The sequence below is a fragment of the Melopsittacus undulatus genome, chromosome 2 (genome assembly GCF_012275295.1).
Source record: "Melopsittacus undulatus isolate bMelUnd1 chromosome 2, bMelUnd1.mat.Z, whole genome shotgun sequence".
In the NCBI taxonomy this organism is placed as follows: Eukaryota; Metazoa; Chordata; class Aves; order Psittaciformes; family Psittaculidae; genus Melopsittacus; species Melopsittacus undulatus.
Window position 1 is genome coordinate 105,149,677 of NC_047528.1, and position 25,775 is coordinate 105,175,451.

A 25,775-nucleotide genomic window follows, 5' to 3' on the forward strand; every position below is an offset into this window, starting at 1 on the left:
TTCGGTTCTCCTCCCCATCCCTCCAGGAGCAGGGGTGGGGGAAGGGGGTGTGGGTGGTGAGAGGGAGACTGAGGTGGGGTTTTAAACCACGACAAACAGGGAATGAGTTAAAATGAGACTGGGAAGCTTTAAAACAGAACACAATAGTTATTGTGCTAATTTTGATCTCCATAGTAACACTAATGCAATATTTTTCCCCTCTCTCCTGGAATTCCCTTCCTATGATCTCTTACTGGGCTCAGCCTGGAGACCAGATTGGCACAGGGACTTAGAGGATACCTGTACGGTTTTGAATTGGTGGAAGGGCTGTTGCAAAATGGGTGAGAGGCAGAGAAAAAAACTAGTAACCTGCTTGTGCAACTCTGCTGGCTGTCCTTACTGGGGGGGGCAGATGCCACCAAGCAACAAAAAAGGTCTTGTTGAAATGACAATGGCAGCTGGCTCAACAGGCAGCAATGTTTCTGTTGGAAGGATTCTTGCAAAGGTTCTGTGAGCATGAGATGTCAATATTATTTCTATAGATGACTCTTCAGAAAGACATTCTTGTCTTTGAATGTAGTATCTTGACTTTAAATTTGGTTTTGGATTATCTGAAGGTCTGCACAAATCGCATAGCAAAACCAGACTTTTTCAATAACTTTTCTGAAACCAAATAATTAATTGTGCTGAGGCTGTGATTAAGGCAAACTGAGTATCTTAAAATCCGTATGCATCTTGAACTATCTTACTTTGGGAATATATGCTGTAAAAGCTAAAGGTAGCTGAAAGCTCAGAGCATTGTTCAGACTGTAAAGCAAATTATGATCTCAATTGCATTTTCTCCTGTACTTGCTAAGCTTGCATTATAATAAGCTTGGATTTTTTAACCCTCATGGTACCATCATACTGAACAAGAATTGGGGGTTAGCTGGGAGAAAGGAGACTTTTTGATATTTCATAAATGCAAGTATCCCAAGGTGTATTTGTCTCTGCTTAATGCTGCTGTGCCATTTGGAGAATGCCAGAGGGCAAACTTTGAAAAGGCATGAGAAGCACCAAGAGGAAGAAGAAAATGTTAGAAAATGCTGTTGTGACAGATGATGAGATGGTAGGCTGTTCTCAGGTGGAGACATGTTGAAGAGCTTTACTTCTCTGCTCTGGACACCTTCTTAAGAACAGGCTGGGGGCAAAACCACCCAGAAAACCTCAGAATGGCTTTCAGCTGGGAACTTCAACCACTGGCAGAAAAAAGTTAGCTCACAGCTCTCTATGTATCTGTATTATAGTTAAACATTAAACATGAGATTTCTTCTGCTAGCAGTGTTGGCTGTCTACAAAGATCTATCAGGAATCCTGTCTGGAATTCCTTACGCTCTGGCTGAGAAGTGTTAATGCTGGCCACAAAATACGTGAACACAACAGTGGTCTTCCTAGCTAAATACCAGTGCTGTTTGGAGCCAGATCAGCATTGCCGTATCAGCTGACTCTGAAGATAAATTGATAAGTCATTTTCAAGCAAGTGTTCCATTTCACCAAAAGCATATACTAATTATATAGATGTTACCCTACAGACATGAGGCATTTCCATTTAAAAGAAATCTTTTTTTTTTAAAGAAAGGAATAAACCTAAGTGTTGTTTACTTCCTCCAGTCCTTTCTGTCCATTCGTTCTCCCATCTTTCAATCCCATAGCCTTATTATCCAAATTAGAGACCTTCCTTTCCCCACACATTCAGAGCCTATTGCGTACATGTAGTTTCCAGAGCACTGAGTGGGTTTGATGTATCATCAGGCTAGAATGTGTTAGGAGCTAATTCTGGGATGTATGAGTGCAGGAATTGTCATGGGAACACAGTCGATAATCAAGAAGGATAAAAATTCCAGTAGGAAAACAGGCTATGAGAGGCTTCTGTCATGTTGCTCTAAACAACCTTAAAGAGGTAATGATTTGCAGTTACCTCAAAGGAGACACCATGCATTGGAAATCCCTGACAAAGCAAATCACCAGTAATTAATAAAAAAAAAAGCACTTAAAAAAGGAATTTATTTATACAAGGACATAAAACCTATCCGTCTAGACACTATTAATGAAAAAGAAAAAATAGGGGGAGTCAGGTTCCCTCTGACTGAAACTTTGATAATAAACATTGATAAAAAAAATAGTGTTTTCTCACCTTTATTTTTTTTACTGACAAAAAAAGAAGACTTTACTTAGCCTACCATGTGGCCAGCTGCTAGGCTTCTAATCCAGTTTCCTTGGAAAATGACACTTACAAGATTGTGCTGTCTGTCAGTCCCATGAGTTCCTTTTGAACTCATTGCCCAGTTTTAACTAAACTTGCACAGATATCAAAAGTTTCCATACATCTGATGAAAACACGCTGCCAAATAAACACAAGGCAAATCCCTGTTAATGGAAAGACCACAGCATGTGTTCAATATATTAATAGACATTAGAAAGTCTGTACAAGGGAACAGAAGGACTGAATACTTTTATAAGAACTACAGGAAAGCAAGCTTCAAAAGGTTCACGGCTCACATTACTAGTTGGGAGTCACTAACTAAGCTCTATGATATAAGTACCCTTAAATTTCTAATTCCAACCTGTGTAGGGCCTCCTGTTAATTCAAGTGTCAAGCTTTCAGAGATGAAAAGCTGCACTGAAAATCAGTGATAAGCTGATATTGCTGCATGCAGGGAAGCTGGCAAGATCTTGCAAGAATCTGCAGAATCAACTGTGAAAGCCTTCTGTCGCCTTGCTGGGAGGGAAGAGCTGTAAGAATGAACCACCATTTGCTAATTCTCATCCTTTACACTTACAGCTGGCTATGGATGAAACCAGAGGCACATCTCTTACTTGGAGGCCTTCAGAGCTGCACGCCCTGCTTAAAATTTATTTGCAAGCATTTTACATGTTCCCATCCCAACACAACAGCCTGAGTAACCCTGAACTCAAAGTTGCAGGGGACGTCATCACAGGAAGATCTGGCAATCTGAGAAATAGATGCATGGCTCATCCTTGCAGAGTTTAAGTACCTCTTACAATTCAATGTGGTTTTCTTTCTTGTTCTTTATTAAACAGGGGAATGCTCCTCACCTTGCTTTATGAGTCAGGCAAGCTAACAGCCTAGACTGTGATTCTGACTGCGTAAAAGGTAAGTAATTACAGATTATGAAAATTAAGTGCTTACATAATTTGATGTATTCTGTTATAGTCTCTGTGAGTTTTTAGTCAGGCTACCTTATCCCTAGCTGGTGCTCTGCTAAGGCTGAACTGACAGTGTATGGTGTGGTTCAGAAAGACCTAGTGAGGGTGGTATGAGAGAAAAACAGATGATATAACAGAAATTCTATTTTAGCCTCTCTCCTGTAATAATTCCATCTCTTTCTTATTGTCTGTGTTAATTCTATTGTGTCTTGATTTAAAACCTCTTTAGAGTCATGTTTAAAATGTGTGTTTACAGTTTTCAATGCTACTCTTTCTGGAATGCTTTGTTTAGACTTGCTGAACATTTGCAATTCATTAATTTTTCCTCCAGCTCAAACAACTTTTCTGTTTCCCTGCTCCAGACAAGCAGGCACTATCCCAGAGCCCAGCCCTGCTCCTGCCTTCTTGCTAAGGAAGAACTGCCTTGCAGCCCATGCAGCACTTGCAGGTGCTGGCATGGAGGATATTCTCTAAGGCAGGAAGACTGCTCATTATTTAGAAGAACCAGGTGGGGGAGGAAACTCTAGGGTCAGCAGAACCCTCACAGCCCATGTGGGACTGGAGGTAGCAGCAACCTTTTACCTCTTAGCTTGGTTTCCTCAGCATAGTGCAAAAAGGAGCGTGGTCCAAGCCTTGTTCTCCAAGACAAGCCTCCTGCCTTCTGAACTCCACAAGCAGTGCTTCCTGCAGTGCTGAGTGTAAAGAGGTGATGGTAGCTTCTGTGGGTGCCTGAGAGGCTGCGAGTTAGCAGTAGCGCAGGTTGTTCAGTGAAGTTTTGCTTTTATAGTCACACACAGAGGCCACTGCTAGAGGATGTGTGTGGTACAGCCTCCTTCTTATCACAGTGGAGAATGTGAAAAGCACAGACTGCACTGTATTTTTATCTTTTCGATGTATTTGTTCATGTATTTCCTTAGTTCTAATAGGGACCCTTCTTCTACCTCCCACTGGCTCCTCCAATCACGTATATAAAACAGCAAAAATACAAATAAGTGCTTGCGCACGAAAACCATTGGGTCTGAGCACTGAGTACTCCAGCAGTAACACTGAATCTATATTGCAAACAAACAAAAAGCATAAAAGTAGCTATCTGGATAACCTTTCGGAATCTGAATTACCCCTTCCTTCCTTTAACACATTATCATCACTTTGATCTAAACTGCATTGACTTTAAGCCAGTTTATTGGAATGTATGAGCTGCTCCCCTGTAGATGAAGCTCTTGCCTGAAAGATAGGTGTGACACTGCTCACTCTCAAAGGCACCAAATGAGAGGTGTGAACAGATTCTTGTATTTCCCTCCAGTGCAGAGACAGAAGAAAAACTGAGTCTCACTTTCAGCTTTAGAGGAGATGAAGATGCAAAGAAAGCAAGAAAAGTTTTTCCCTCCCCCCGCCCCTCCCCCCCCTTTCTTCTCCTCACCCTCAATCAAAACCACCTCCTCTGCCCTGGCTGGGAGGTAGCTGTGGTCTGTGAAGAACAGCTCTGCCCACCAGGTCTCCCTACCCTTTCAGGGTATTTCTTCATTGCAGCTCAGCTATTTCAGAGCTGGCAGCTGTGGTAGGTAAGAAGAGGAGTGTCTGAATAAAGGAGACAGGGTGTCAAAGACTTGCTTACTGAAAGCATGCACAGTACTTCTTGATCCGTACTCTCATTGATTCCCACAACTCTTTAAAGGGCAGTACATGCAGTGATAGCACTTGCTTGGCAGGTGTTGATCCAGAAGATTTGTAACTGGGAGTATTAGGGGTATGATCCATTCTCATTGCCACAAAGAAGTTTTCTGTTTCAGGCAGGATGAACAAGTCTTTAATTTCCTGCCTTCTTTAATTAGATCACCAATTTATTAAAATCTTTATTTTTATATTCTTAATATCCTTTCAATACTTTGAGTTATTAGGTCAGTGACTCATACCTACAGCTGTACAAAACCAAAACCCTTTTATATAAAAGAGCCTCCTTTTCAGGCTGACCATGTGGTCTTATCATTACTCAAATGATCTGTACTTCTCTAGATTAAAGAATGAGTTTCCAGGAGGCAAATATGTTTGGGCTCAACAGACAAAGCTTTATGTCAGGTTACTGCCACAAAAATCTATACAGCATTTTCTCAATAAAAATGAGAAAGTGGAAGTATTTTAGTCACATATGTGCTACATTTTACATATGCAGAAAAGGCATCACAAAGTTATGACATTGCAAAAGTAGTTCCCTCAGTAACAGTGAAGAGAAAAAATGAGTTGGTCTTTCCTGAAAAGAATTGCAGTAAAAAAGCCAGAATCACATTTCTAACTGAAGTTCCAATGAATTAAAGCAGCTCCTGATGTTTAAAGTACTCCCTCCTGTGTAAAGGGTACTTTGTCCTATGAGTATTTTCAATGTATCTCCCTGTCAGCCTGCTTTTAACTTAGGCTGTTGCACTGAATTTCAATTTACATTCCTGTATCACTTTCACCAAGACCTCTCACAGGTTTGTGAAAGAAGTAAAGATATACATACTAGAAGTCAGATGTCAGCAGACAGATGCATCCAAGGCAAGCAAATATATTATTTGTTTTTTGATCTTTCTGTATTTTAAGTCTATTTCAATTCTATTTAAAATCCAGCTAAATTCTGTCCAAATCTCTTTTCCCAGTATTTTGTACAAAGCTTTTTCTTGTAAATTTTCTAATGGAGGAAGAGATAAGCAATTTCTGAATTGCTAGATAAGTTCCCTTTGACTATCACATACTGATACGTGTCTTGCAATAGTCCTGGTAACTGCAGACAGTCACCAGTGTATCCTCACTACGCACCTGAGAAGTCAGCATCATTGCTGTGTTACTTGGTAAGACGAGAGTCAAACTCCCTGGCCTAGGATATCATCCCTGGTTTTGTTCATAGGCAGGGGTCTGCCTCTGTCTCTGAATCAATAAAATTAACAGACCAGCCACATTTCTGCCTTACAGACTGGTGAGACATTCAGTAAAGAACAGATGAAACTGCAGTAGTGGAGAACACATGGGTACTTTTAAGGAAGAGAAGCACCTCTGTGGGTCTGCAGTGGAAAGCATTTACCAAAGGGAATCAGGACTCATCCTCCTCTTTCTTTATCCATGCCTCAGGATATGACCAAATACAGAAGATACATCCCATTCTTGCAAGTGATTTACATGGATGCAACACAGACGCTGTGCCTCTAGTGTATTGTTTTCCCTCTGGTTTTCATGTGTTGCATCAACTAGCCTTTCTGAGAAAGAATATTTACTGGGAATTGCTGCAAACATGTATTGAAGAGAAAAGAGTGGCTTGCCAAAATATACCTTCCTCTGTTCATTTAGAGATGTAAATCAAATCCACTGATTTCCTTTTTATACACTTTTATTCCAGCAGAGGTCAGCTCTGCTTGAGCTGGGGAAGGGTAGAGCAGTTCAAAGTGTGAGTGCCTGCACACCTGGCAACACAAAGTGCTAGTTTCTTTCTACTTTCCCCTTAGAGCTACTAACCAAAGCCCATTTCTGGCCCTCCTCTTAGATGGAGAACAAAAGGTACTTTAAACCAGGTAATCTGTGCCTTCAAGACTGCTGTAATAAGCTGCTGAGCCATTCTTGCTGCTGTTGTGTGGCTCCAAGACTGTTTGAGAACAGCCTGTAATGTGTAGGAGCAGGAAAGCCAGAAAGCATAGTCCTTGAGGAGGACTGTGAGACAAGCAGCTCCTGAAGAGTAATAAGCTGTGTTTAGAATGTGCTTTCTAATTACTGAACTATTAGGGGAACAGAAGTACTGCTGTCCTGTTGCAACTATCTTCATTTATTACTGTACCAAAACTGTTAAATAATGAAGGTCTCGGTGCTCAATCATGTTTTGGCAAAGCTGGTTCTGGCAAAATTATTTGGATGAATTTCCAAACAATTTTACCACTTTAAATGGCATCATTTTGGTGGATATGTAGTTCACCACAAATATTATTTCCCAGCTCCATCAGTTACAGCTCTTAAATGTTCACTCTTCACAAGACAAGAAACATTTTGATGCTGAAGGAAAAATGTGTTGCTAAAACTATGTAGTTCTGCTCTCTGGTTTAGTGTCCCCCAGTTGATGTTCTTTATTGTCTTGTTTTAAGTGTCAACATGCATTTCAGATTTTGCATCTAAACAAAATTCTCTTACCTAGTTGCTGTGGTTTGAGGGCTGTTGTGAGTGACAGCTGCTCCCACTCTCCTCCCCTCCTCTTTGGTTTCACAACCTAGCCTTTTCCTTATGCCTTCTCCTTTTTTTTTCCTACCAGTACCCAAAATACTGTGGAGGAATCTGTGTTTAAATATTCAGAAGTACTGTGCATGGCAGAATGCTGTATTATATAGCCCTAAAAATGTGCAAGATGCATTTATTCTTTTCTTTTTAAAGACTAAATTATTGCTACATTCAGAATTTTCGTTGGTTGTCATTAATGATTGACATGCTTGACAGAATTTTGAAGTTAGAAATTAATGACAGCTTTTCTGAAATTAAACATCATGCTTTAGACCAAAATCTCTCCTGTAACCAGTGATGTGCACCATTGAGACAGCAGCTGCTTATGAAGGATAACGCTTAAAAACCCTCAAAGAACCTCACTGTAAATCTAATCTAATTAAATAATAACTATTTTTCACACTTTTCTGTTACCTTTTTGAAATATAGCTTCCTCATACTGAAAAAGAGGTGAAGTTTCATTCCATCTATGTGCCCCTTTTCTTTGTTCTATTAGAGAGATTCGGTAGTTTGAAATGACTGAAATGACTAAATGTGGTCTGCTTATTTCTCACAAGTAGCTATATATATCAACAAACGAGTGCCATTAGTCTAACAAACTATCAGGAGAGCCAATAAATAATTTCAGTACAAGATCAAGGATGAGTCTAATAAGCAGCAGACTTGACTTGTTACCTGAAAATTGACAGAAGAAACAGAAATGCACAAGGAAAAAGTGATTCAGGCATACCACCATGGTGAGTGTGCACTCCACATGTAGTAGTGTTGGCCCAGCTGCAGCCTTTTGGAGTGTCAGATGAATGTTAATGAAAGCAAGTAAAGCTATTTTCCATTTTAGTGCTTTTTTCTCCTGATGGCGTTATCTGTTATAGGTCAAGCAGCTACAGATGACAGCTTAATAGGTCATCTTAAAAGCAAGATATACAGAGCTGTTGGCCCTGATTAAAGATTACATATCTAAGCGCAGATGACACACTTAGCTTTTAGGTGGCTACAGTGGATTGAGAATTTCAGTGTGAATATCAAATCTTGTCACGATATCGTATATACACAATTCGATGTTGTTTACTAGAGACCATGCAACTACTTCACCAAAAAGCAAGTAATTTTCTAGCAAATTGACAGTATTTGGAAAGCTGCCATTCTTTGCTGCTACCTGAGTGTCTGCATAGCCCATCACTTCCAGATACTTGCTGCCAGTACTGACAGTCATGAGCAGGCTCCACACTTAAGCCCTCTTGTCTTTTCTTATTAGCTCAATCTAAACACAGGTCTTGTCTCGGTCAAATTTGTCTTTACAGATAGTTCAAAGTACTGCTGACTTTTGTGCCAAACACTAACAGAAGCATCCTAGGCTGCTCATCTTGTCGTTTCATTTTGGCATCTCTTTGGTGATAATTGGCTTGTTCTATACTGAAGAGGGCCTTATCTGCTTTCCCCAAGAAGTCTTAGTATCACTCAGCTATTCTCAAAATCTGAAATGCAAACAGAAGGCTTAAACCTGAACCAAGCAGATATAAAACAAATGGAAAAGGTATCTGTATTGCTGAGATCCCTGCTCCCTAGCCTAAGTGTGACTGGTGCCCAGACTCACTCATGTTAACTCTTCTAAGAGCAGTGTAAACAGCTGTGCCCATGCTGCATGGCATCTAACACAGGTCCCAGTGGCTGAAAGACATTCTTACTGGATTTTAGAGGTTTTATGGTTCAACATAGATGAACTGATGTGAGAGCTAACCCAGTGAAAGGGTAATTTGACAGCATAATACTAATGGGGAGACAGGTTGCATGTCCTTCAGCATGGCATAAGGGCTTGTGAGCCCTTCTGGGCAGAAGGTCTGCTAGAAGTGTTCTGGAATTACTATGTAGGACAGGAAGATCCCAATCTGGACATGGTCTCCGCTGTCATGTTTATGTGAAATGTTCTCCTCAGAAAATCATCTCTAAATTCACAACTGGCTTTTATCTTGGAAATAACTTGTTGGTTTGATCCACAACAGGATCCAAACAAACTAACAGGGACACAGTTTGGATGATCTGAAGATAAGGACTTAACAGCAAATCAGGGAAGTAACATACCCATAGATCCTCATTATTAATAGAAAATAGTCAATTATTCTAGATATAAACATCTTAAAAGATTAATTAAACAAAATAAACCGAAACCAAAAGAAGCCCTACAGCCACCTAAAGCTTTTAGTCTAGATGAAAAAACCCACACATTTCATCTTTTCCAAATCAGCAGGGACCCTTTTTGCAGCTGGCAACTGTCAGTTTTTAGGTAATTTCATAATAAGAAATTACCTGAAAGCACAGAAGAAAAAACAAATAAAAACTTTCAGTAAAAGGCAGAGTAAGAATGAACTTAATTTATAACCCTGCTGTAAAAATTCTTTGTGCAGAGAAGAAGGGAATGATGCTGTTATGTTGGGCAAGCCCAATGTAGAAGATTGTTTATGTAGATACAAGCATTAGAGAGGACACAATGAAAGTCATTTCCCTAGGAAGAAATTAACAGCCTCAAATGAATCTTTTACAGAGAACAAAATGCTTGCAGACTTCTAGAGTCTGACTTCCCTGTTTTCTTGAGGGGATAATTACACTAGTTGCTTATTTTGTACATTTGGATTTTTTTCTATGTCATCAAATGATGTCAATTTTGCTTCTGGCTGCTCCCTCAGGTGGCCCCTCATCCTGGTTCATCCCCTCACTGCGCGGGGGCTGTCAATGGATCCCCTTACCAGCACTTGGCTCTACCTACTTGCAGTTGGCTGTGTTCCCCTGGTGAGTCAGTGCCTGTGCTGGGGTCACCTTGGCTCCCAGCACATCTGCCCTTGCAGAGCAGCCCTGCTCTCTCTGTTCCCCACGTGCCTGTGTTCAGGATGAGGATGGCCATGTATCAGTGGGTTACATCATCTTGAACATGAATCAGCTCTGTGATATTGCTGATACATATAGAGATGAAACTCTCTGCCTGGTCAGTCATTTCCACTGTTGTATTTGCAGTCTTGGTTGTTCTTGCCCAGGAGTATCCTTGATACTTGTTCTATTCAGTTACTTTTCCTAAAACAACTTTAAATTCTAACTCAATTATTCAACCCATTTGCATTCCTCCTCAACCTTTTATTGCCTGCACTTGACTACAAGTTATTCTTTCAGCTAAACTGTTAACGAATAATTAAACACTAATTATTATTAAACTATTAATTAAAACATTACATGATACCCAGGAGTCTCCTGGACAGTCACACGTGGTGCAAGCCTTACAGCTTGACATTAGTTTTATAATGAGTAATTAAGACCTATTCTCTGAGCAAATTTTTCCAGAAAGTGCTATCTGGAAAATACTCCTACTACTATTTTCAGCTAAGCTACATTTATTGGTTTGTGTCAGTGACAATGTCAGGAGCTTGTCCTGTAGTTAATAGGATTTATTATAACACCAGTTGGAGGAAAATACTACAATAACTGACTGAGCTGCATCTGTAAACAATACAGATGTAGCCCAAATTTGCCTGCACCCTCTAGTGGTTGACACACCGATAAACCACGGCCTAAAATGTCTCCCAAAGATCAATCCTTTTGATAACAGACCTCCTGTTTCAGTTGTATCTTTTCTGGTTTCAGAGCACCTCCTACTCATCGGTGACCCAGCAAACCACAGTCATCACAGTGAGTGAAGGAACTCCACGGGATCCATTACTGCCTGATACAGTGTTTTGTCCAAACCATACTGATCTTTTACAGTTAAGGTTAAGAGAATGAGTACTGATAGCTACTTTTTTTTCTGTATTGAGCTTTGTAGATAGTCTTATACCTAGTACAAATGGACTGAATAGATTTAATGCTATCAAATCAACAGTGTCTATGCTAGGTAGACAGGAATGTGTCCCTTTCCTCACAAAGATCACTTTTCAGGAAAAGATCTAATAAAGACCCCATTCTATGCACCTAGAGACTAACGAATGTGGCTATGATACAAAGAAATGACCTGCACTTATAACTGGAAAATGCTTGTTTTTCATATACTGCAGCCATTATGCATCCTGCCTTCTGCACTCAGGGTTAAAACCACAGCCACTATGGTTATTGCTGCCTGCACAGAAAGTTTTCCAGTCAGGGCAGTGTCAGTGCTTTCACAGGAGTGCAATCAATAGCAATCCAGGAAGTCAAAAGACCAGGAAACTCAAGATATCTGAGGCTGAGGAGAATGTGGTCTGTCTGAAACCCAGCTGCTGTGAGGTAAGCAAGATGATGAGACCGGGACAAAGAGGAAGGAGAGAAAACGCAGTGTGATGCTGAAGTCATTCTATGCTTCTGACCTTAAGTGTGATTCACTGAGCACTGTGTCCTCAGTCAGAGGTAGGAAGCAAGAAGCAGAGAACATTTGGCATTCCAGTCCATGAAAAGGTCCAAGCCAACTGTTCTGCTCTCCTCATTCAGCTGCTGTAGGAACCAACTACAGACAGCTCTAGGAAGTAAGTGTTACTATGGGGAAAAGGAAGGAAACTTGATTACAACAAACTCTTTTTCCCACGACTGCAAAAAAAGGAGGAAGAAGAATCTGACTGTTGTCTCTTTGCCCATAATTGTTATTGCAGACAGGACTACACAGTTACAGGTATAGTAATTAAATACTCATAAATTCTATTTTGAAGGTCAGAAGTTTCTAAAATTGTCATATTTTTCATTGTGACTTATAGCAGAAGAGTTGAGAAGTTCTCAAGTCAGGAGAAGCTGCCAAACGCAACCACACTTCAGTAGGTACAAAGTACCCCTTGGAGCAATTCCTGGTTTTGTGCTATCATAAAAGATCCATCAAATTCTAATCACCTCTCATTACTGTACATGCAGTAGTTTTTCTCGGCTAGGTAAGTTCCAGTCCTTCTCCTCACCTGCTCTGTCCAAAATTTACATAATGGATCAGACCTTTCTGTGACTCTCAGTATTCATTCTCTCCTTTCCTCTTTCTCCAGCAGGTCACATTCCCAATGTTTCTTCATGATTCAGGGCAACTTTTTATTCGCTCTTGTGGGATTTATAGTTGGCTGCCATGAAATCAGTATTTGTGTACATACACCTATAAGCACACACACATTTATATACACAAGTAGGTAGCTAGATCCCCTTAGCCTTCTCCTTGCACCTCATAGTGACAGTCCTGCTAATAAGCTATCCTTTAAATAATATTCCCTGTGGCAGAGAATGACTTTTAAATGTTTAGCACATAAGGCATAACTGCTGTGCTTGCACATGGGCCAGCTGACTTGCTGATTAGTTTCTGGATGTTTTTGCCATCAAACATTTCTATTTTCCACCATCAACAAAACCCCAGTTCAGTCAAAGCCTGAAAAACTAATGCTCTCATTTAACATGGTGGAGTAATGTTCTCCTAGGCACAAGATTTTTCTAGCAGAAAATAATTTTAAGAAATTAACTTAGGTGGACATTTTCTTACTTTGATAAGCCCTGTTTTCCATCTGCGGCTGCTTGCCTCTCAGAACAAGACTTTCAAAACTCAGCTTGCATCCTGACAAGATGAAACAAAGCTTAAACATATTGAACAAGGCTACTTGCTTGTATACTGATGTAGTTTTTCAAAAGACAGTATCACAATTGTGCCTTACAGAAATCCTTTCATTTTTCCATTAAGCCAGTGATGTGTGAGTCCTTAAATTGGGCTTTCTGTGGTGCTGAGCTGCTGGCAATTCATGGTTGAGCAAGCCATGTTTGCTATTTAAAACTATCTGTCCTGCCTTTAGTCATAGACTCTCTGCCTCTCTCCTGCAGAAAACCTGTAAATGCATACACAGAGATGCATAGCTGTAAGAGTCAAACCCAGTTTCACAACTCTACCAAGTAAGCTTCCTAAATCGTGGTGTGATACAATCCAGCTGTAGGCAAGGGAAACTCAAAAGTGTTTAGTCAACTCTCAGGATGCCTAGATCTGCATAGATTACTGTACTTCCATGTGCTTTTCTTCCAGGAACTGCAGGAGAGCTGAGGACATGAAGAGAGTGTGAAGGAAAATGACCACCAATTCCCTTCTCTTACTTCATTGCTAATTTATAAGATGAACCATCACGAAAATAACACTTGAAATTCAATATATATAATGCATATTCCCAACATTTTCTGAAATATGCTCTGGCTTAAAAAAATGTAAAGTGTATACATTGAAGGACTTGCTTCTCTGCCAGGAGCAACTGCCTTGTGCAGCTTTGAAACCATGAACATCAAATGTCAACTGGAAAAAATATGTTGTTTTCATCTTGCATTGAAAATTCTCCAACTTTATTACATTTGGAAACATAATGTAGTAGTAAAGGGCAACGTTATGTCTGACATACTTAATTCATTTACAAAAATATGACCAGTGGAAACATATTGGATAGAACCACTTCACGCAATAGTTGTGGAAAGATGAATCACATTCACCAATCCTTGCTAAATGTTATGACAAAGTAAATGGGCATTTGTATAAAAATGCTGTAACAGCTGAATTAGAGAGTCTGTAACCTTTGTTTGTGATCATAAATTAGAGAGAAGCCCTGCAGGCAAGAATGTAACATTAAATAAGTAAATAAATAAATAAAAAGGCATCCAAAGCCAAGAGATACAATCTAATGCTGAAACTGTTTGAAAATATAGTGTGTCTAGCATTAATCCCTTAGGATCTTATAGCACGAATTGTCTCACAGGTCAAAGGGACACCCGCAGGTGGAGATTAGTCATTTAAAAGACAAGGGTAGAAAACCTGTTTTCAAGTGCTAAAACTGTTTTAAAGTCAATTTCTCTTTCATTTTTCAATTTTTCTGCCCTGTTTCAGGGCGAAGGGCTCATAGTACCTGCAGTATATAAGGCTTTTCCAATCAGTAACTGAAAGGGAATCAGGGAAAAAGGGTGTTACTCTTTCAGATCCAAGAACTTCAGTTGTAACTTATAGCTGTGCATCAGTAAGCTATTGAAAATATCTGAATTTTCATCACCTACTCCCTCGTACACACTGTAACAGTTGTATGTCATCCCCAGATGTGGAATTGGCACAGGATGCCATGAGCACCTGGGGGATGTTATGTGCAGCATGAGCCCTTTCTGTCTGTAACCACAGCTCAAGAGGAATCTTAATACTGGGAAATCAGATTCTACAAGTGGTGAGTGCCTCCTGCCTAACTGCATTCTGTAAGCTTCCATTGCTGTCTAGATGAAAGACTTCCTCCCTCCCCCCTAATTATTTTGGAGCTTATAGGAGGTCGGGAGGGAAGGAAGGGAAATTCAGCAAGGAAGCTTGCTTATTTGCAGGTTTCACTGAAGGCAGTGAGAGCTGCAGAGCCTAAAACTTCTGAGGAAAACAGCAATACCAATAAACAAACAAAACCCAAACCCACAACCAAATAACAGAGGCTTAATTAATCTCTTCTTAAGAAGACTTTCTGACTTCCCTAATAGTCTATTTTAGTTATTGTAGTGACATTTCACAGTGGCTTGGAGCTGATCACCTTTTTTTCCTCCTTTGACACTCGAAGCACTTCAGTCTCCACAATTAAAATGAAGAAACTTTCAGATATTTCTGACAGGCTTGGCAGAAATCTGGTCTTGGCAGAAATCGCACTGAAGAAAGAAGGCACTATCATGACTATGAATAGTAGTTGTGAAGAGGTACCTTAAAACAACTTGATGCAAAGATCAGTGCTGCACTTTTTGCAGTGCTCAGACAGTAATATTACCTGGAGTTACTAAAGCTTTAAGCAGCACTGCTGACCAGTCGTTTAACCATTCATGTCCTGTGTTTAGGAGAAACGATGCTACCTACTCCCATATCCCCATTTTAACGCAACACTGCAGAAAGTTAGCATGCAGTGTCAGCAGTACACAGTAGTTTGTATGTTAGCGAATAAAGACTATTTTTAGCCCCTAAGCAAAATATCTCTTGGGTCAACAGATCTTAATATTTAGCAGACTCTAAATAATCAGTGAATGCATATTCTATCCCATTTTCAACACTAACAAAAGAAATGGTGGATAAACATAAGGTTTTTGGAAGATGAATTCAAATAGAGATGTAATCACGGCAAGCAGCAGTTTACAGCAGAAGCATATGCTATGTGCTTTCAAAGGCATCTCAGGTCCTGTCTCTTTTCTTTGACTACTGAAACCAGTCTCCAGGCTAAGATCCCCAGTATATGTGCCTGAAAGTAAATGTTGTAACTCTCTTCTCCTTTTTCCTTCCCTCACCATTGTCTGTAGTCCTCTGTAGCTCAAAATTAGAACCATAAGTCCTGTGCTTGGGCACTACCGGGTTGGTGTATGCCTGGGCAGGTGTGTATGCACATATATGTACAGGTAGGCAGATCAATACACAACTAACTTCTCAGAAAGGAAAGAAACAAAATCAATGAAGAGCAACAGAATCTACACTAAGCTAAGTTTCCCCTGAATTAAACTTGGAAATTTAGTTCACATTTTTTAGTTTCATATTTTACAGCAAAGATCAGGTCAGTCATTTTTACCAGCTATGCAACTGATACTCCCATTTTCTCTTATTTCATGAGAACAAGGCAGTCTTCTCCATGTATACACTGATATGTTTTCTTTTAACTGACCTCATTTTTGTTTTCCTCAGGTGAATGGCTGCTGGGTTAATGCTCTAAGAAGAATAGCTCATAGCACGGAGCATAAATGTCTATGAAATTATAACACCTAACAAAGCAAAGGCATACAAACTCCTAAAGTTGGTTTTCATAATGCGCAGAAAGTTTGGGGTTGTCCAGTGTTATAAAGCATTCAACTAATACAGTGACTGTATAAAATCAATAACCTCTCAAATAAAAGACTTCCATTATTAAAAAGCTATGCAAATTGTGCAAACTGCATGAACTATAGCATGTTTCTATCATAGAATCACAGAATGGTTTGGGTTGGAAAGGACCTTAAGATCATCTAGTTCCAACCCCCTGCCATGGGCAGGGGTGCCCTAGGGCTGGGAAATAGCACTTGATTTGGTTTGGGTGACCTTGTCTTGGCAGAATCCACAAGAGGAATGAGGGTGAAAACAGAAGACAGTTCACTTTTTAACTTCAAAAACTTCATTTGTTAACTAAAGAGATTCAAAGCCTACTTGGATTTTCAAATGCAAGTGCCAGCATTCAACATCAGTCAGCATACAGGATTGCATGTGTGTAGCATGCACAAATCTATGCCATATTAGATAGAATCAGTAAAAATTAACTAAGGAAAAGCAAACTTAAGGGGATGCTGACACATGAAATCTCATCTACTTTCAGGTTAGTAAACCAAGTAAACATATTTGCAAGGCTGCTATGACCTAGGAAGGTTTTCATTCCTCAGTTCAACTTTAGGATAAAACAGACACGAGTCCTACTCCATTCAAACCCCAATATTTCAAGTTCTCTTGCAGCACAAGAGATGCTAAAACCGAAAAGCTAAGGATGATGAAATGAATCCAGATAAGCCATAAATATCTACATATAGAAGCACACACAAACAAGACAATGAAAAGTTAGCTGAATTTACCGTTTTAATTATCCAAGTGGGTGGTTTGTTTGGGTCTGGGTTTGCTTGGGAAACGTCGGGAGCTGTGTTCACGAGGACCCATCCATACGCATCCGCACCGCGGCAGGCTGCGGACAGCAGAGCGCTTCCCTCTGCCGCTACCGCTCCCCCCGCCAAAAATGAACGAAGAAAACACAGGGAGGGCGGCACCAGCCGGACGGGCAAACTCCGCCACCAGCGCTCCGGCACCGCCCCGGCACCTCCCCTGCCGGAGGAATGCAGGAGAGGCGGCTCCGCGACACCCTCCGCCTCGCAACTTGCGCCCGTCGCGGAAGCCGCTGAAGCGGGGTGGGCAGGGGCGGCAGGAGGCGGATGCGGGGATGTGGCGAGGCGGTCCCCGGCGATGCTCCACCGGCGGTGCCCGCCGCGGGGATGCTGTCCGCTGCGGGCGGTCCCACAGCTCTGGCCCTGTGGGCCGGAGGGATTGAGCGCAGCCAGAGCAGGGGAGTCCCTTGCTCTTGTGGGGCCGCCCTGTGCCTGTGCCACCTTCACGACTTCCCGAGCAGGACGTGGGCCACGAGGAGACGCGCGAGTCCTCGGGGGAGGCTCCGGTGTATCCGAAGTTGGGTGGGAAGGTTGCTGCCTGGTAGTCTGGGGGCGACAGGAGAGGGGAGAAGGGGAAGGTCCGTTTCAAGCACCTGACTTCTGTGGGATTTTGGATCTTCAGAAGTGTGTGCTTATGGATGGGACTGAGGGCCTCCTCCAAAATGTTATGACTGGGCTGTGAGGAAATGACAGTTTGCATGTAATGTGGTGCAGAAGTGGACGTGTGTGCACTTCTGCAGAGGCAAAAGAGCATCCAGCAGTTATACATTTTGCGTAGGAGAATTTGAAGTGAGTGATACCTCTGTGATGTGCTTGGACATGCCTGGGGGGTGCCTGACCTGCTGTCCCTGGGCTAAGCCCCATGCTTTTCAGCACCTACCGACAGCTGCACACCTATTCAGTGTCCTCCTTAGTGGCCAGCAAGGGGCCACTGCACTTAGCATGTCTCCTGTGGTTGCTTCTTGCCCATCATCCAAGGAGGCCAAGTACCACATGGACAACCTGTTTGCAAGCAGAGCTTTGAGTGCTTATGTGCTGTTTGCAATTCACTTCCCTGATGCATATTTTGCCTTGATACTAAGTAATCCTACTTGGTAGTAATCAAGTAATCACCCTTGGTACTAAGGGTGCTAGTTAGTACCCTTTATCTCATGATGTTTGTTGTTCATTTGGACCTCTGTTTATATGAGCCTTTGTTTTTGAAGCAAACCAAAGTGTGGTGAGTGAAACCACTCCCTATTATACCATCACAAACTTATTCCACAAAAGCTTTAAAAAGTTGAAAATACTAGAAGTTCATTTATAACTTTGGATATTCAAAAAGGCCAAGGCCTCTCAAACCTTGAGAGGCTCTAACTATCTGCATCACACAGCCACACTGTAGTTCTGTCAGTCTGATTAAAGGCAGTTTCCCTGGATCATTTGGTCCTTGCCAGGTTCTGAGATGGCTGCTAGTAAGCCTTCTGCAGGCTTTTAAAGTTCCAGTTTTACATGAGCTGAACACAGGTTTTTCCTTTGCGGGTTTTGGCACTAATGATGAATATAGTCCTCTCGTCCCTCAGCTACCAGTCACATGTATCTCCTGCTAGTGTTTGAATTAATTAATGAGTTTTAATTATACTGCAAGTGACCTTAGAAATATCAACAATAACAGGAAACCAGTCCTGCTCTGTCTGCTGACAGTCTTGCTCTGTCTCTGCTTAGTCTGATGACTGAGAGTTGACTGTTCATGATTAACCTGTGTTGCTCTGTGGTCTGCGTCTGGGTTTGAATTGATGCCATTACACTCAGACTAACAGGAATGGTAAAGTACCTGTTTTGAACTAACAATTTAGTATATTATTTTTCTATGGTGCCTATAAACTTTTAAAAATAGATTTTCTCCTAGGGAAAACTGTTGCAGTGACATTGATGGTGGCAGAAATTCTCTAGTAATTCCCAAAACAGTGTGCAAGGGCAGTGGATGTCACAGTATGAGTAAGTAGTCTCTCCATCTTCTTCGTCAAATATCTCCCTAGGACCTCTTGCATCCTGTGGTGTTTGCTTTGGGTTTGCTCATTGCTGCTTTGTTCTTTGTGTGTTCTTTCAGTTTCAAGCTGTGGCTCATCCTTAGATTGTACCTTACTCAGTGTAGTGCCATCTTCAACATCTGGTGCACTTCATATCAATACTTGATTAATTTAAACATCTGTTTAGAAAAAGTGTATGTAAAGGTGAAAGTCAGGCAACAGTGGGAAAGGTTTTCTCATCTTAAGTGATATTTGCATTAGTTTAGATGAAGCTGTTTAATATCGTGCATTTTGAAAAAAAGAAAAACCAAACATAAAAGCAGGTCAGTGAACAGGTAATAGCTGCATTTGGGGCCACTACATTTACTGTAGGAAGAAGGAGATCCATACTTCTGTACGTAGATCTCAAGGTTTTTGAGATAGTTTTTTTGCCCTGAGTTTCTACAGCACCTACTGCATTAGAGTGTTGATCCTGGACTCAGGCTCAAGACTGGGACAACAGAAATAATAATAATAGAGTGTTTGAATGATGAATAAAAAGAAAATAAAATAGTCTGTGGATGCAGAGCCCTGTTGAGATTTGTGACATGCATTTCAGTCCCTTTCTGAGAAATTACATTCCCTGTCTTCTGTTTCTAAACATTTATCATCAGTGATGATGCTAGTCCCAACTTCTTCCTTTGATCTGACCCAATTAGTCACCAGAAGCTTATTGTTGATGATTCTCCAGGTACATCTGTGGGCAGGAGAACCCCAGGAGGGATTTCTGTCCCTTTTATCATCAAATCTCCACAAACTAAACCAGAAACTCTGAATTTAAAGACTTCAACAAGGTTACAGAAGATTTGCATAAGACACAGTCACCCTCCAAAAGACAGTCTTAGTTCTTTGCATTTATCACCTTATGGGGGTGGAGGATCAAAAAAGTGGCACTGCCCTACAGTGCATTCGGAGCCTTGGGAAGAGATGTGTCTTATGGAGTTATTTTTCTCTGCACATGCCAGTTAATGGCCTCTCCAGTGTCTCAGCTCCCAGGACCAGTATAATAGATGATAATGAGCTGGTGTGTAAAGCTGGTGGATAATTTGTATCTCCTATGTGGCATTCCTTTTTTTTCAGGCTCTGTTTCTTTCTGGGTTGTTTCTTTCCAGGAATGTTAAGAAGCATTAGTTGTTCCCTGTTGCTTCATCCTTTCCTATTCACTAATGTAAATCTGGTGGCTGGGGTTTGCTGACAGCTGCCTTTCCTCTCTGCCTGGATTGTATCCACAAGCCTGGAGGTGGGGATGCTGCGTTTTTTTTCTCATATGCTTCCCCCTTTACAGGCATGGGTTTGAGAAAAGAAAGGCTTTTGTTCAGGAAGAGCATAATAGCATGCTGGTGAAGGCTGTGGTCAAGCTCCCACTTTTGAGCTGCAGGTGGATTAGAAAGTTAATGGGTAGCTACTATTTCTTCTTCCTCAGATAAGGGTATGTGTGTGCAAATTTATACAGTCATATCTTTACAGTAAACAAAGCAGGGCCAGAGAGAGGTCTTGAGCATGAGCATGATATTGTCTGTGCTCTTTAATTTGTATCACACTCCTGGGTGCAATGGTAACCTGTGCTAACTAAGCACTCTGAGCTGATGCCTAGGCATAGTTCAAGGGAGAACATAGGCCAAAGGCTGTTCCTCTTAAGCAATGAAGTTACAGCGTAGGTGGGGTGGGTGGATTTAAAGTCAGCTGTATATAGACATAGTCAGTGGCTTCTTTAATGTATTTCAGCTGCAAGGATCTCAGCAGAGTATTCTGTAGTAGGGAGTAGTTCCACCCCTCAAGAAAACCCTACCGTGGAAATTAATTGCTTGTGGTAGTAAGTAAGTAATTGCATGTTGTAATTTGGTATTTGCTGTTTCTCTTGTTCCCTGCTACCTCTTTGTTATCTTACTTCCATTGTGCTATCCTGACACTGTGGGTCAGTTGTAAGACAGAGAGTCAAAGAAAGGTTTTAGTGAAGTTATTTCAGTTGTGATGGGAATGGGTTCCTGTCATGGTTTAAGCCCAGCTGGTAACTCAGAACAGTGCAGCCGCTTGCTCACTTCATAAGAACAGTAACTAAGGTACAACACAAAACCACTACTGCTACCACCAATAATAATAATGACAAGGAAAATAACAAGGGAAGAGAATACAACTGCTCACCATCCGCCGACCACTACCCAGCCCTACCTAGCAGTGATCTAGCCCTTCCAGGTAACTGCCCCCAGTTCTACATCCTGGGCATGACGTGCTGTGGTATGGAATACCCATTTGGCTCGTTTGGTTCAGGTGTCCTGTCTCTGCTTCCTCCCAGCTTCCCCTCCTCCCTGGTAGAACAGGAGACTGAGAAAGTCCTTGGTCAGAGTAAACATTACTGAGCAACAACTAAAAATATCGGTGTTATCAGAGCTGTTCCCAGGCTGAAAGTCAAAACCACAGCACTGCACCAGCTACTAAGAAGGAGAAAAATGACTGCTACTGCTGAACCCAGGACAGTTTCACTACGCCCTTGGTCAGAGCTACACCTATTCACAAGACAGTTGCTTTCTGGGGGGGTGAAGTGGTCTCCCTGACTGTGTTTGTGCAGACATAACCAAAGTCACTAACCACAGCTTGAACTGATGCAAGAAATTAATGTGGTGAATAGTGCTGTCAGAAGAAATTTCCTCCCACTGGCTTTATGAAAGATAAGGATAAAACTTGCTGTGTAGTCTCTAGGGTCACATTGTCTTGGAGAAGATGCTCCTCTGTGGCAAAGACATTTATCAGGACAGCAATTCAGCATTGCAGCAGATATGTGTGCCTTTTCAATTTTTACTGCTCTGCTTTTAAGAGCTCTAGTTGACCATCTTTTCCCCTTTTTAAATCATTCTTTTGTTCTCCTTTCTGAGTTTATCTATTGTACAGACCCTGACTAGCTTGTATGGTGTGGAGGGAGACTGAGTCAGTGTGACACAGAGATTTGGAGCAGGTTCAGCTCAAGGACAAAAGCCTCACAGAGCAGTGTGAGGGCTCAATGAGTGGCCTCATGGACAGGAGAGGTGAGATGAAGCTTGCTGAACCTGCATGGCAGCTGCTGGTGTTTGCATCAGAGCCATCTTTAGGAGCTGTTGCTGAGTCCCAGGATGATCTAGGGGCTGATGTCTCACAGTTCTTGCTTTCTCTACTTCACTATAAATATGCATTTGGGATAAAATATGATGTGCAGATGCCAGGGGTCATGACGTTATTATTTACTCTATGGTGTCTGGAGGATAGGGAGCAAAGCCTTGTTAACTCTACCTTGCACAACCATCACAGTGATGTGCTATGGTATGCCCTTAATGAGGGTCAGCAGAGCAGTTCAGCAGGGGCAGTGACAGAACATCTGTGGTTTGCAATACCAGGTGCTCAATATCTCTCCAAATCAGACTATTTGGTTGCATTCTTTAATTATAACACTCCTAGTTCTCTCAACGTCTGACTATCAAGTGAGAATATACACTGCTTCTTAGGAAAACAGCAGATAATTTTTGCTTAATGAAATGTATGTATCTCACTTCTGTGAGGGGAAAACTGAAAATGTTTATCCTGTAGAAATAGTACTTACACTCCATGTATACAAATCTGCTTTAATCACAGAGGATTAAGCTGAAGAATACCCCCCAGCAGATGTAGCATGGTACAGAGAGCAGGGCATGGTCTGTTACTCTTCTCCAAGTTAAAATAAGAGAGGCCAAGGCTGTCTCCTGGTAAAAAGAGAAGCCACAACTTTTGTGGACAGAGGGTGGGAAAGCAGATGTACAGCAGGGGGTACCTGAAGAAAAAGAAAGAGACTGGGGTTTAAAAAGCATGAATATTGCCTCATGATGAACAGGAAAAGAAGAATGCAATGGGAAGTCACTTAGAACAAAACCATGAAACTTACTGTTACCAGAAAATTCATTTCAGAGTTTTCAGAATGTGAAAATTGTGTATGACACACAGCTGAGAGGGAGGACAAGGATGCTTATTTCCTGATTTACAACTAGATTATGTCAGCAAGATGTTTAATATCTCTTTCTTAGATTTAGTAATTCCCATTCCACTTGTCCACTAGGGTTTTAGTGGCTTTCTTCAAGCCAACATATATCAATGTGTATATTCATGAAGTGAAAAAGACTACAGAAGCCAGAAAAAGCCCTGTGCTTTCCTCCTTCCTTCAAAAGTGAGGATGTCTTCCATACTTCATATTTTTCTAAAACTGGGAGACTTTGCAATACAATTATTCTTCCAAAGTGACAACTGTCTGAGAGAGGTGGGTACATCAGCCCTTAATAAGTATCAAATCTACTCTTAATTATAACAAAGAACATACGTGTCTGAGGGAATGTTTAGATGAGAACCACTAGAGAAATCTTGATCATTTTCACTGCTAAATTACTGGGTAGATGCATTTTACAGATTACTTATTTAGGCAGATTGTTGTTTCTGGGAATGCATATTTTTATTTTCTGGAAATTGTATTTTCCACTTGGCTGGGTGCTGTGGTTCTGCCAGCTGCTGTGATCACACTTGCACACATGCACACTAACACACAGAGGCTGGTATCAGAGAAGTGTGCAACTGGGAAAGATGAGTTTGATTAGCAAAAGGAAGAAATCCCAATTATAGGGCAAAGTAGTGGACAGTATGCTGATAGCTACAGGTAATAGTGCCCTTGCTCAGCACATTGTTAAAATATACCTGATAGCTCAAGCTAAAAGTTTTGCTGTAGTGTGTAAACCAGTAATAGAAAGAGCAACTTCAGACCTTAGTTCAGTAATGAGAAAAAAATGAGCATATCTTTTTCCCCAAAGAAAAACGCTTTACATAGAACTGATCATGAGAACTATTGATGTCAGCTGTGCCAGTAGAGATGTTGATAAAGAAAGTCAGTGGCATGGGGATGACTTCTGAATATAGCGAAAAAAAAAAGCACAGTGTCTGCTTAGATACATGCAGAAGTGCCAGTAACAGAAAAGATAGAATTCAGTTGAGAGAAAATATATTTCATTCCACTTCAACACAATCTGAAGCAATTTTACTTGAAGAAGGGGGTATGGATTAGTCTCTTTTGTGTTTCGTTTTGTTGTGCTTTCCCCTAATTTCTGCAGGCATTGCCTCTTCTCTAATTTGTTGCTCTTTTGTTTGTTTATTTGGTACGTTTTTCCTGCCATGTTGTGTCATTTCTGCATTTCTTTGTCTCTGTCCCTTTATACATATTTTTTCCCCCTCTGTTTGTTTGTCTGTTTCTATTTGCTTTCAGTTTTACTGTCTTTTTTGTTAGAATGTTTTCTATTAAAGTTGTATTTGGAAACATTGACAAAAGATGGAGTGTCTACAGCAGATCCTATTGGTAGGCAGCAATCTCTTCTTCTCATCTACTTAGATAAAACAGCAAAAGAGCATAAAAAAGAACAAAAACACTGGCAGGTGAGGAAAAGTCTTGGCTTTCTTGCCTCTTGAAGCTCAGTCATATTTACCTAAAAGATTTTGCTATGTTATTATAGAGGGAAGGTGCCAAGCAACAAAATAATGAGTTAAAAACATCTATAGTGTACCATACCAGCAGAGGACAAGACTGCTGTGGAGAATAGAGAAAAGGCAAGTAAGCAGTTAAATTAAGTTTAAATTAAATTATAATTACTAGGGTTTGTTCAGACATCTCTTGAGTCATTTTGTTTTCTGCTGCTTTGATAGATATTTAGAAAATTCCATTGCAAACTGAAAAGCCCAGGGACATATTTAACATATTTATTGAAAACGTTTTGAATCTTCCATTATTAAGCAACTTGACTGATTGCATTGTTCTTCAACAGACTGAGCTCAGGTGAGGATATGGAAGAATAAATAAGACAAATATTCTAATAGCTTCTAAAAATGCATCTTTCCATGACAGCATTTGCTTTTAAAGATCCCACTCTTCTTGCATCATTAATGAATAGTGTATAGCTTGGCTGATTGCTCACCTTCCTTTGTGCAAGAGCTTGGTGGGCTTGCTTTGAATACAGACTGTGGAATGAATGTGTTTGAGATTTTAAATGCCCTTGTTTTCTAAAAGGAAGCTTTGTCATCAAGATACGTCTTTGGAAACGTGTAACATGATTTCCTCCTCACCCACCAGCTTCTTGGCTTGTAAAAGTTTAAATCACATTTTATGACCCCCACCAATGTATCTGCATGGTTTCCTTTGTTCCTGAATAAGCATACTTTTCCAAAGCTCTGATGAATTTGAAACTGTAAAAAGTTCTGCTGAAAAAATACAGAAAAAGTTTCTTTTGTGTTATTTTTTAAATAAATCATTAGATTGTGCCTTTATTTTTCAATATAACTTTGTAGGTGCTGGTGAGATGGTCATGGAGAAGTATTCCAGTATCCGAAGGGGGCCTTCAGGGATGCTGGGGAGGGACTATTCATTAGGGACTGTAGTGATAGGACAAGGGGTAATGGGTTGAATGGGTTTCCCAGGGAGGTCGTGAATGCTCCATCCCTGTTGGTGTTCAAGGCCAGGTTGGATGAAGCCTTGAGTGATATGGTTTAGTGTGAGGTGTCCCTGCCCATGGTAGGGGGTTGGAACTGGATGATCTTAAGGTCCTTTCCAATCCTAACTATTCTATGATTCTAAGTGCTGGTGGTTAGTGTGTTTTCTAAAAGAAGTACTGATCAAGCATAGTTTTATATTGACCAATTGCATACGATCCCCAAGATCCGAGG